A 12,181-nucleotide genomic window follows, 5' to 3' on the forward strand; every position below is an offset into this window, starting at 1 on the left:
CTAAAAACTACAAACTAATCTCAGCCATTAGATCAATCTAATCTAATGGCCCCCCTAAAATTCACCACACACAATAAACCTGTACCCTCCCACACATGATTCCACATAATTCCTCCATTTTTAATTTGAATTTTCCCGTCGATCGGTGAACTTTTTTTGAAATCCGACTTCACTGTATTTTTCTTCATCTCCCAACGATCGATTCCATACCATATGTGCTATATTTTGATGTGATTTAGAGAATTTTATTTCAGTTTTTAGTTTAAGAGGGGTTTGTTGTGGAGTATTACCTTTAATATATATATATAATTGAATATGTTGTTTTAGTTTTTTTTAATTTCTTAAATTAAGTTTATTATTCATAGTCTAATTCTAAAAAGCAAGACACTAGACACAAGTCCACTAATTCTCCGGTTAAGTCCACGATGCACACACAACTTAAAATTAGGGTTTCCACTTGCCAGTTGCCACTACATAATTCTCAGCTGCAGCCGCCAGTCAGCCGCATCTACCGCGTTCTCAAATCTCAAGTCTTATTGATAACTTTTTATTAGGGAAGACATCATCAGGATTGGTGACTGTTTATTATTCGTTATGGAATGGTCCTGGTAATCATTTTGTTTGATGAGTTTGTGTACTTGAATATATTTGATAAATGGCTATTAGTGCATTACTATAAGTCTGCAGGAGCTTTGTTTACAAAAATTTGGAAGTCTGCAACTCTGTTTACGCAGTATGTTTATGCAGTATACACCGATATGTGTCGGGGTTTCGGGTAATATCCGATCATGTTTCGGGTCTCGGGTAAAATCTGATCATGTTCCGAGTCTTGGGTAAAATCCGATCTGAAATCCGGTTGGATCAGATCCGGGTCTCACTTTTCGGGGTTTTTTCAGGTCCGGGTATTATCAAAATTTTTGGGTCTGGATCTGAAACCCATCCCGATCCGACCCGTTGTCATCCCCAACAACTGCACATAAAAAAAGATATCAAACCAAAATAACCTTACAACAATAATTATAACAATATTATAAAAGTGGTTAGTACCAATACAGAATTAACAATTAACTAGCATTTATATTGTGTTTTAAATAATATTTAAGTGTGATTATGTTGTTGAGTGTATAAATATTATTTTTAATTCCTTAACAGAGTACGTGAGTGCGAAAATATAATATTTGCAACTTAATAGCATTTATAATAATAATAATAATAATAATAATAATAACAATAATAATAATAATAATAATAATAATAATAATAAACATTGTACTTTTAAAATTTTTTGAGGATCAAAAAACAAATATGAACTAATTTTTTTGATAATCGAATTCGTTGGGATATAGATGTCATTATCATATTATATACATGAGTCAGAATTTCATCTGGAATGGGTTGTGAAAGTTTTGGATTTTAAATGTATTATACACCTTATTGAAATGTTCTGTAATTTATTATTAAAAATTATTAAATTATTTCATCTGATACAACATGATTTTGCTGAAAACTTGTTTTGGATATATAAATTACGATATTTAAATTGTGATTAGATGGGGATGTTTGACGTGCGTTTTAATTTTTTTTAATGAGTATTATTTTAGGTTGTCCAAATGTCCTTCTATTATATAAATTATGCGAATGTTTTGATATTACTTGGGATATCTTCAAACTCAATGGTAAACTTTATAGTGTTATCATTAACACAATCTTTTTTAGCATGTGTCGCACATGCTTTGTAGAAACAGAATTTGGAACATATTTAATATGTAAAAAGATCCCTATCTTATTTTGTTGTAATATAAATATACAATCGTAAGTTTTTTGATTAAGCAAATTAAAACACATTGTTCTTTCTCATTTGGGCTCATTTATCAACTAATTTGATTGTCAGATCCATGTATTTTCTAATAAAAATCTCAATCAATATATGTTAATGATATGCTACTTTATATATTGCATAAAAAAAATCTAGGAGCAAATTTAAATGGATACCTAATACTGATTCATAAAAATATAAGAAAATAATTATTTTCTCAAATGATATAATAAGACAATAATGAATTAAAAGACAAGTGAGTTTATCATAACCATCATTGATTTTGAAATTTTTCTTGGCTTTTGAGATTTAAATCTCTCTATGATTCTATCATATTGGGAGAATATGCCAACTCACTTACAATAGACATTAAAGCTAATTCATTAAGTCTATCTTGAGACATTGAAGAGCGAAGATAAGATTTGATCATTTCAACCTAGAAAATTTTCTTAAACTAGAGCTTAAATAATTAAGCACATCATTGATTTTTGTCATCTCATCACGTATAACAATTCATAATACCATTAATTCATTAAATAACTCTACACCAACAATTTCAATATCAGACCGCATATCATGTTTGAGTAATCCTTCAAGCTTTATCCATCATGATTTTAACCTCTCATCATCACCAAACATGTGCTTCTTTAGATTAAATATAAATTCAAAATTTTTCTGATAATCCTGAAATTGTTTAAACTGTTCTCTGAGTTGAAAGGCCCCTTGATCAACAATATACAAGAAATAATACCTCTAAATTTTTCTTCGGTACTCAAATTCAAATCATCATATACTTTAGCAGCCCCAAGATCATCAAAATAAACAAGACAACGAATCTTTCACTTTTCAGAAAATACAAGCTCAACATCCAACTCCAATACTAGCTCCTTTGCCTCATTCTTACAAGAGTCATAGCCAGCTTTTCTGAACTCTTTAAAAAATGAATAATTTATTCCAATCTTGACAAGGCCATATCAATATTAGTATCTTCAAGTTGTAAGAATCTACTTACTACATTAACAACTTTTTAACTTTCTAAGTTGTGTGAAGTGAGTCGATTCGCCGCTCTAGATTTTGTTCTCTACTGACCAGTGTCTTCATGATAATCGCAATACTTGAGACTGAGGGGTGGGGGTTGGTAGTTTGGATCTTTTTTTTAATATTGCTAGGATAGATGTAATCAATATATTGAGTTTTGTAAAATCTTAATCTTCTTTAGGTGGCGAGGAGACGATGAGTCTCTAGGGCGTTGAGAAGCACCTTGTGCTGGCGCGCGCCCTCTTCACGTTGTCTAACGTGAGCTAGTTCGTCGCTATGGATTTTGTTCCATACTAAATTTCTCAATTAGTAGCATCTTCATGTTGTGTGGCTAGTGTCTTCATTGTAATCGCAATACTTGGAACTGAGAGGGTCTACTTGGGTTCAATGCGAGAGATTAGTTAGGATCAATTTTAAATATTGCTAGTTTGTTATCTCCGTATTAAGTTTTGTGAAATCTTTATCTTTTCTAGGTGGGCTAGGAGGTGATGAGCCTATAGGGCGTTGAGAAGTGCCTTGTGCTAGCGGAGCGTGCGATAAGGAAGTTGTTTTGTGGGATTCAGTTTTTTCGCCTCCTTTTGTTGTTTGGTTCTTCGGCTTTTTAGGTTCCCGTTGGGAACCTGAGTGGGGTGTTATATCCCATTTTTGTGCTAGGGACGAAGTAGAGATGGCAGTCGGGTCAAGTCAGATATGTCAGAATCCAAATTCAAACTCGAACCGAAAAATACTTAAAATGAAAACCTGAACTAGTCCCACGAATTTCGGTTCAGATTTGAGTATACCCGAAATCTGATTTCTTCTAGATTGGATATGCATATACCCGAAATCCGAAACCCGAGCCCGAAATCAATACATGAAAATTTGAATTATTATTATTTAATCATTAATTTCAAATAAACTAACACTTCATAATGAATAAATAATGATACATCATTAACACTTAAAATACATCAATTAATAACTATTTTCTAGAAAAAGTTACAAATCTCATCACCTTGCATTGAATATTTATCAATGACTCACTTATTATCGGGCTAAATGGTAATCATTGGATTAAGACAAAATACACGGTAGATGTGAGAGATAGGTGGAAGACATTTTTATTTTAAAAAAACTGTTGTCACTTAATTCCTACCCCGCTTTTTGCTCCCATTTGCATACTATTATAGTTAATTATTGTTCTACACTTTCTCTCCTAAATCAAATAAAATCACAGTATATAGAAACACTTCTTTCCTAAATCAAATCGCAGAAGATAGAAGCACGGGAATCAAATATCAAGTGCGGGATTATGTTCAATTGTCTCCCTTGATTCATTGTTGCAATACAAGGAGATAAGAATTATGGGTGATGGAAACAATCAAAAATGAAGAAATACATCTACCAGACACTATAACATAACTAAGATAAAAAGAATTTATATACCTCTTAGTTGTTCTTCTTGAATCACTATTTGCAGAGTTGGTAAATATATAATTTGAGAGATAAAAATTATGAAGCAACTGTAAATTATGATGAAGGACAACAAAGCAGTAGAACATGGAAACAAATTGACGATAAGCACATTGATAGCCTCGCCTGAGCGGATAAATCTCCATCAAGATTATGCAAACAATTCTGCCAACGTATAAACTTGTTTTAAAAGAAACTTTGTTTTGCTACCGTTAGATTAGAAAGAAATGAACGGTCCAGATGAAGGACTCCAATACTCCAAATAATTGTGGTTTTCACAGAATTTGGACCTATAATATATCAATAAAATATATATATATATATATATATATATATATATATATATATATATCCGATTTGTTTTTTCGGAATTTGAATTCAAATTGGTATACCTAAAATTTAAATCCAAATTCAAAAAATTTCAGTTAAATTAGTTTCGATAAATTTGAAATATTGCGTTATGATAGAGCATATATTTATATATGTTTTTATATGATTTTATTCCCATAATTTTAGTATTCTGTAAATAATCGGGTTATTACTAATTGATTTTAAGTATTTAATGGCGGGAAAATAAATATTCCTAAAGTTGGATTAAATCAAGCTTATTTGGGTTTAATCAGATGGAAATTCGGACTTTATGGATAGCCAGCGAAGCAAATCTTGTTTGGGCCGTAACTTGAGTTCTGGATGTCAGAATCAACCCAGAATCAGGCCTGAACAGAAGCCTACGAATTTCAGCATCAGAATCCAACTAGTTTTAGGATATTATTTTATTTTCTTGTAAATTAAGAAAACTCTTATATATATTAGGGTTTTGATAGAGATTAGAGACAACTAACTTGTATCATATAGAATAATATAGAGATAGCCTTGGTAGAGAGGAAAGGGAGAGAAACACTTGTGAGAGATTTTGGAAGAAGGAGTGAAGGGATTCATCCGGACTTCAAGCACTTTCATCAAGTTGTATTCTTCGTACTTATATTCTTACACTCTTGATTTGTGGTATAAATATATATTTGTTTCATCTTATCATGAGTAGCTAATCCTTTGATCCAAGAGTTAGGTAGTATTCTTTGGCTTGTTATGTTTGTTTAGTTGGATTGTGTTTTCTCTAGATTTGTTAATCTGTCATTGAGCGCGTTATACAATTACAGGAGTAGCTAACTTGTGATTGAATCTCTAGGAGTTATAACGAATCGGGAGAGGAGTTATAATTCTAGTACATGATATGATGGACACAATTTGAGTATTAGATCGGGAGATTGATATGAGAATTGTGAGACATAAAATCCTTGGTTCTTAATAGTTTACAAGTGTTCTTTGATTGACCATGGGAGTGGCTTTTATTGGATAATTGTAGGCACTATAATCTACCTTGGGAGAGGAGTTTATTAATATTAGAAGGATTGTTTTTAGCAAACAAGAGACATAAATTAGACATTCATGATAGCCATTGAAGAACTCTAATTCTTGGGTTGTTTTCTCTCATATTTATTATATTTATTTATTTATTATATTAATTAGTTGATAGAAAAATCCACTAAATTCTTCTCCACACTTCTGAATTACAAGAGATAAAAGACTCGAAATTTGTATTGATATCAGTCCTTCCCTGCGAACGATACTCTTGAAAATACTCGACAACATGTTACGGATCTAATATTCGCAGGACAGATTATTTTGCCTTCCCTAGGGCAAACTTATTTTTATGCACCTACTGCCTCCTAGAGTGTTAGCTGATGTTCGAATATTTGCATGACTGTTTAGAGAGTTTTGGGATTTTTGTCGAAGAATTCTTAATATTAGACCATGTCTAGTCTTATCCACCTCAGTGACCAGATAGTTGATAGCCGGCTCATCTATAAGATTAGGGATTTTCACGACTTCACTCCTGAATCATGATAGAAAATCCCGGCGCACCATCATGAGCGAGATTGTGAATTTACAACCCTTTTCATTGCTGCAGATGTTGCTCTTTAGTACTCCCTAAGAGTCTATGGAGGGAGGGATAAGTTGTTGAACCATTTCAGTGTTGTGGCTTTGAGACAGGTAGAGGAGAACCGGCATCGCACTATTTCAGAGTTCTACAAGAAGCTCATCCTTCAGTCGAAAAGGTTGATGAAGTCAGACGGGTCAGTGAATCCATCAAACTATTCCAGGGATGAAATTTTGAGGTGTCTATCAATCTTGACATTTTCGATGTCTTCAGACAAGGGGCTTTCCATCTAGACCTCCAGTCCTCCTGCTTGAGAATGATTGAAGTTCTTGCACAGTGCCATGTCATCTTGTAACTTTGTTAGTTCAGGGTCTTTCTTGTTTTTCGAACCCGCACTACCAGATTTCGTATCTTCACTGTCATCGTCGTAACTGATTTTTTCTCCCCGCGACGAGAGTAATATGAGCTGACGGAATCCTCCCAGCCATGTATTCACTATTTGCTAATGTTTGTCAAGATGTCTCTGGATGAGAAACATTGTTTGGTCAGTTCCCTGCTGAGGCGTGAAATCTCTATTTGCAGGCGAACCTTGGTGGAAAGCAGCCTCCTTTCAGTTTCGAGGGCTGGGACTTGGGAGTTTGTCCTCAAGGCTCGCTCTTCCTGGAAAAGGTGAAGTATTTTCGAATCTCATTTGCTTTAAATTTTTCCAAAAGTAACCGAGCATCACTAATGAAACCCCTTTTCGCTTGAAGAATCTCGACTATCATTCTAGGACCGTGTTTCTTCCTTCTTCTCATAGGGTCTGCATATGTAGGTCCTCTACAGGAAATTTCCAACGATTGACCCCCGAACAGCCTTGTAGGTTGCAATTCACTTCTTAACCTAGGTCAGATCTAAGCGTCTTTGCTAGGCTTCCGTCTTCGGTCATCTCCGGTCTAATGAGCTTGTTGGAACCTTATAGAGTCCCCTTCTATCAGCACTAAATGTTGAGATACATCATACAAGCAATCAAGCAAGAATGTTTAATTATTCTCAGTAATTTCTCTCTAACTATAACAAAAGGGAGTTCTATTCCTCTATTTTCCAAAACTTTTTTTAGTTCTCTCTCCTTGGAGCATCTCCAACAAGGGGTTGCCAAAATAGTTTCCAACCTTGCCAAATCATCATATATATTAATATTTAATTTTTACTCTATTTTTTATCAACTTGACAACATTCTACTCCAATAGTTAGCAACCTGTGAAAATTGCCTATGTGGTACCCTGAATTAAATTGCAAATGGCTCATTAACTAAAAGAATTATTAGTAATATACATTTTTTGTACCTACATATGTATTTTAACCATTTTGGGAAGTTGTCAAGTTTTGACAACCTTGATGGGCAACCTCTTCACAACCATACAACTTCAGTACGTTGGCAACCAAGGTTGTCATGACACATATGATTTGACAACCTCTAATGGACATGCTCTTATCTCATCTATAGAGGTTTGTGAGCTGTTGTTTCCATTTGTAATTTCCTCCTTTGGGCCCGGTAAGAGACTTTTTCCTCTTTGTGGGCTTAGGCCGGTTTACATGCATGTGTCATTTTATATGAAATCACGACTCACATTTATAATTAATTTTTTATGAAATATTAAAAAAAAGGAAAAATAAAATATGTGAAGCATTGGGTTTTTAATTTATGATTGTTTTGCAATTGTTAAGTGTTGATGGTGACTGTGTATTTAAAAATTTTATATTAAAGATATTAAATTAGTTAATTTTGGGGAGAAAAATTAACTTATAAGTTTAAAGTAGTAAACACTTTAGTAACTTATAACTAAACATATTCAAATTGTACTTTAATCACATATAAACATAAATTTACGTATCATTTATAATCGATTTATTATATAAGATGCTTGTTGATTTTTTGTTTGGTCCATAATATAAGTCATTCCATGTGAAACAAGAAGTACTTGTGTGGTTGTCTATGTTTGTCTATGTTTTTTTTTTAACTGATATTTGTCTAAGTTGATAATAGTGAATGACGTTTTCCAATAATATTATAAATGCATGTACATTTACTTTTACACAATCCAAATTAAAATATATTAAATTAGATAACATATAAAACTAAACATTATACACATAATTATTTTATAACATGTTTTTACTAAAAATCAAAACTATATTAAAATAGTTTGTTGTTAGTATGCAAATTTTATTAATTTGATAACTAAGCTAAATTTTTAAATTTATAATTGTGTTCAAATTCATTTTTGATTCATTTTTTATTGTTTACAAAATTTTTACTGTATTATAATAGTCAAAGTACTTCTACCAACCTTTTGTCAGTATAAATACTCTTGTTTATATAACTAATTTGTCATTCCTTATAAATATTTTTACTATTACAAAAACGCAGTCATATGTATTACATGATGATCAAAAGAAAATCAGGTCCGTTTAAATGTAAAAAGTCATAATTACCGGAAAAAGATATTCACAAATCTAAATGAGTTTTCGGATAATAATAAACTAATCATAGAAGAGTGCATCAAGAAGAACGAACTTAGATTTGAATAAGATATCAGCTAAGAGAAACTTAGATATTTTATTGAAGGATCTGAAAACAACATTATTTATGTGATATATAAAATACATTTTTCTTTTGTGGTAGGTTGTGGAGAAACAAAACTTCTCATAGATTTTAATAAAGATATTTTGGATGAATCAATTTTAGAGAGCAAGTCAAATTCTAGTATTGAAGAAAATGTACACATGATGACATGTATATATTTTTCCAGTTACTTTGAGAATGTTAAAAAAATTATTTTAAAATTTGTTTTGGCTTACGGTTTCTTGTGGATTTTTGGCTCATTTTATTTTAGTGGAAGATTACATAATTTTGTAGTTAAAGATTAGTAAAGTATTCATGAGAAAGGCAATCTAAAAGATGGTCAAGAAAATTGTTAAATTAACAATATTTTTAATAACAAATTTACTCTAAGAGGTGGCGTGTATTTTCAACTAACTTTTTGTCACACTTAAATTGACAAGGTAATAGGCATTCTCTACCAAATGCTTTATTAGTGTGCGAGAGTTTGTAGTCATTATAAATTTGAACTTTCATAATATCGACCATAACATGTTAGAAAGACCAAAATACAAAATTTGATGATTTTGGAGAAAATTTCTCAAATTCATTCTTTACTGCAGTAACAAGCTAGTCAACATTCTTTGAAGTCTCCTTCAAATCAATGACTTGATTTCATTTAAAAAACCAAAAGATCTAACACATTTAGATCGAGGGAAATTAGAGGTTGGCATGTCAAATGAATATCAAACCCTTGGTGTGCTACAACTTGACAAAATTCCATGTCTATTGGACTGACACGAGTCCTTGCATTATCTTGTTGTTTCAAGATAGTCTTATCAAGATCCTCTCTTGGCCACTGAGCTAAAATTGCCCTAACCACATTATGAATCAAATATGATCTTATTGTGTCTTTCCCGAGTGATGTCATTGCTTTTGTCTCAAGTGTGTCTGCCGGACGGTTAACACTACTTTTTACTAGTTCTGTAGTTGAAAATGGAAATATTCCAATCTTTGCGGAGAATGTTATATTTTTTTAGCATCAAATCTCGGACGAGCCACTATTGCTAAAAAACATAACCTTCTCCATAAAAGATTTCAGATTTTTGGTCATATAAAATCACTTTGCATTGATATGAACAACATTGTACATGTTCATAAATTGAAGATCATCTGGTATGCTCTCTTTTTAGCATGGAGATACAAAATTATAGTCTGACATTCTTGTTATCTTTTCTAAGGTAGTGTATTCTTATCTCTCTTGAATCCTTCCGCCTTATCAGTGTTGTTTTACCAACGTTTGTAGCATTACACAGTGAACGGATCGAGATAATTTTTTTAGGTAATAGAACACCGCTAAATTATTTCATAATAGTCACTCTATTACTATCACAATTTTAATCTTTTACTGTGATACATCAATTTTACCATTGAGTGGAGTACCCTTAACCTTTTTCCAAATACCTAGAAGACTACACCATAACAGTAGATTTGTTGTAATATTTCGTTGGGAGAATGTCAACTTTTCAGTTGGCACTCTTTTCTCTAATAAAGCCAAATAAACTGCAATTCTTTCCTCATTAGACAAATATCTTCTCTTCTTAAGTGATTTTCTTCTTCTCGTGACAAAAAAATAAAGATAATACAATTCACAGTCGAATTAAATAAAAAAAATAATATCCAAAAATAATAGTAATATACATAAAAAATAAACACAAAAATGATTAAAATAAATAAATAACGAGAGATAATACATATAAAAATAAGAGTATAAATATACAAAAAAGGCAAGATAGCTAACATTATTTTAACTTTCAGAATAACATGAAAATTATAAAAGTGTAAAAAGAAATATTATGTTTAAAAATTAGCAGGTGTTTCATTTAAGTCCATATTAACTTGTTCATTTTAAGCTTCAAGTAACTCCTCCTGACGTGTATAGTTTCCGCCTTGATTATAGATTTGGGATAAATTTTCATTAAAAAAATATCCATCTATATAAAAGATGCATAATATTATTTAAATATTATAAAAAAAAGTATCCATAACGTAAAATCTTCACCATCTAGAAGATTCAAATCAAGAATAAACTCTTTATTATTTGCTTCATGGTTTAAATTGAAATTATATGATATATTCATGTTTGTTGAAAATATTTACGAATGTTTAAATGAACAATCCCGCAATCATTTGATAACATAAAAATGATGGAAAAATTTAGACTTTTTTTAGCACTTTTTACATTCAACAAAAATTTGTCGAGGGAATTTGAGAGATAGTAAATAATTAAAGGAGTGAAATTTAAATTGTCAAAAAAAATTGTGAAATAAAAATAATTAAAAGCTTTTGTTTGTTTGACGTACTGCAATTTGTGCGTGAAACAATTAATTACACATAGACTAGGACTAGGTTGAGGAGAGGACAAGTGAAACTTTAAATGTAATATCCCTCGTTAATTTTTAATTAGAGTTTAGAATTATAGGAAATAAAATTTTATGTGATAAATTTTTTGTTTTTCTTTATAATTAAAATATAATATCCCTATAATTTAATATAATTATTATATAATAGAGATTGTTAGTTTATAATAATATAATAATATTAGAATCTGTTTTAGAATAGAAATAATAATAGTAGCTTACTAATTTGATTAGAAAGAGAATTAGTAATTTCAGTTAATAATAATAATATTTGTTTTAAGATGATTTGATTTTAAATAGAATTAGTGATTAGATTATAAAAATGTTAATATTAATATTAGAGTCCTATTAGTTGTAGGTTATGTAAATGGTTGTTTATATGCATGAGCCTTTTTCATTAAAACACACGTTAAAACTTAAAACGCTAAGAGAAGTTTAGAGCCGCCTATGTGAAGAAAAACAGAGTAGCAGGGGAGTTTGCAGATGCTTTAAAAGTTTTGGACAAGGTATCAATACAAACCATTATTACTATATGATTATTTAATTATTCACTTGCGATAGTTGAACTCCCTAAACTGTTACTTTGCTTGATTGTATATAAGCCTTAGTTTATTTTAGATTTTCGTAACAGTGTTATTATCTGGTGTGTATACGCATTCATTCACAGACTCTGGCCGCAGGCATATTGGTGTATCAGGCAGTAATAATAGAGTTATTAAAATATTAATATAATGTATATTATATTATGTCTGAGTAAATAGTTAATGTATAATTTGGATTAATAATAGATTATGATTTCGTATTTAGGTTCGTGCCAGAAGTGTAGTTGATTATTTACGGATTTTCGTGAGTGTTTATTCGCTACTTCAAGGTACGAATTTCTTTATTCTTTTCTCCTCATTTATATTTTGATTATTCGTTATATTTATAATCGC

General features: G+C 31.0%; 1 protein-coding gene across 7 annotated transcripts in view; it reads left to right on the forward strand.

Annotated features, from left to right (window-relative positions):
- Positions 1–12,181, forward strand: part of LOC108193394 (uncharacterized) — a 67,474-nt gene that overhangs the window by 47,744 nt on the left and 7,549 nt on the right. For all 7 annotated transcript variants that reach the window (XM_064084822.1, XM_064084821.1, XM_064084819.1 and 4 more), the window contains one exon: positions 12,054–12,117. The gene's annotated coding sequence lies outside the window, so the exon portion shown is untranslated. The remainder of the gene's footprint in view (positions 1–12,053; positions 12,118–12,181) is intronic.

Source organism: Daucus carota, chromosome 1 (assembly GCF_001625215.2).
Source record: "Daucus carota subsp. sativus chromosome 1, DH1 v3.0, whole genome shotgun sequence".
In the NCBI taxonomy this organism is placed as follows: domain Eukaryota; kingdom Viridiplantae; phylum Streptophyta; class Magnoliopsida; order Apiales; family Apiaceae; genus Daucus; species Daucus carota.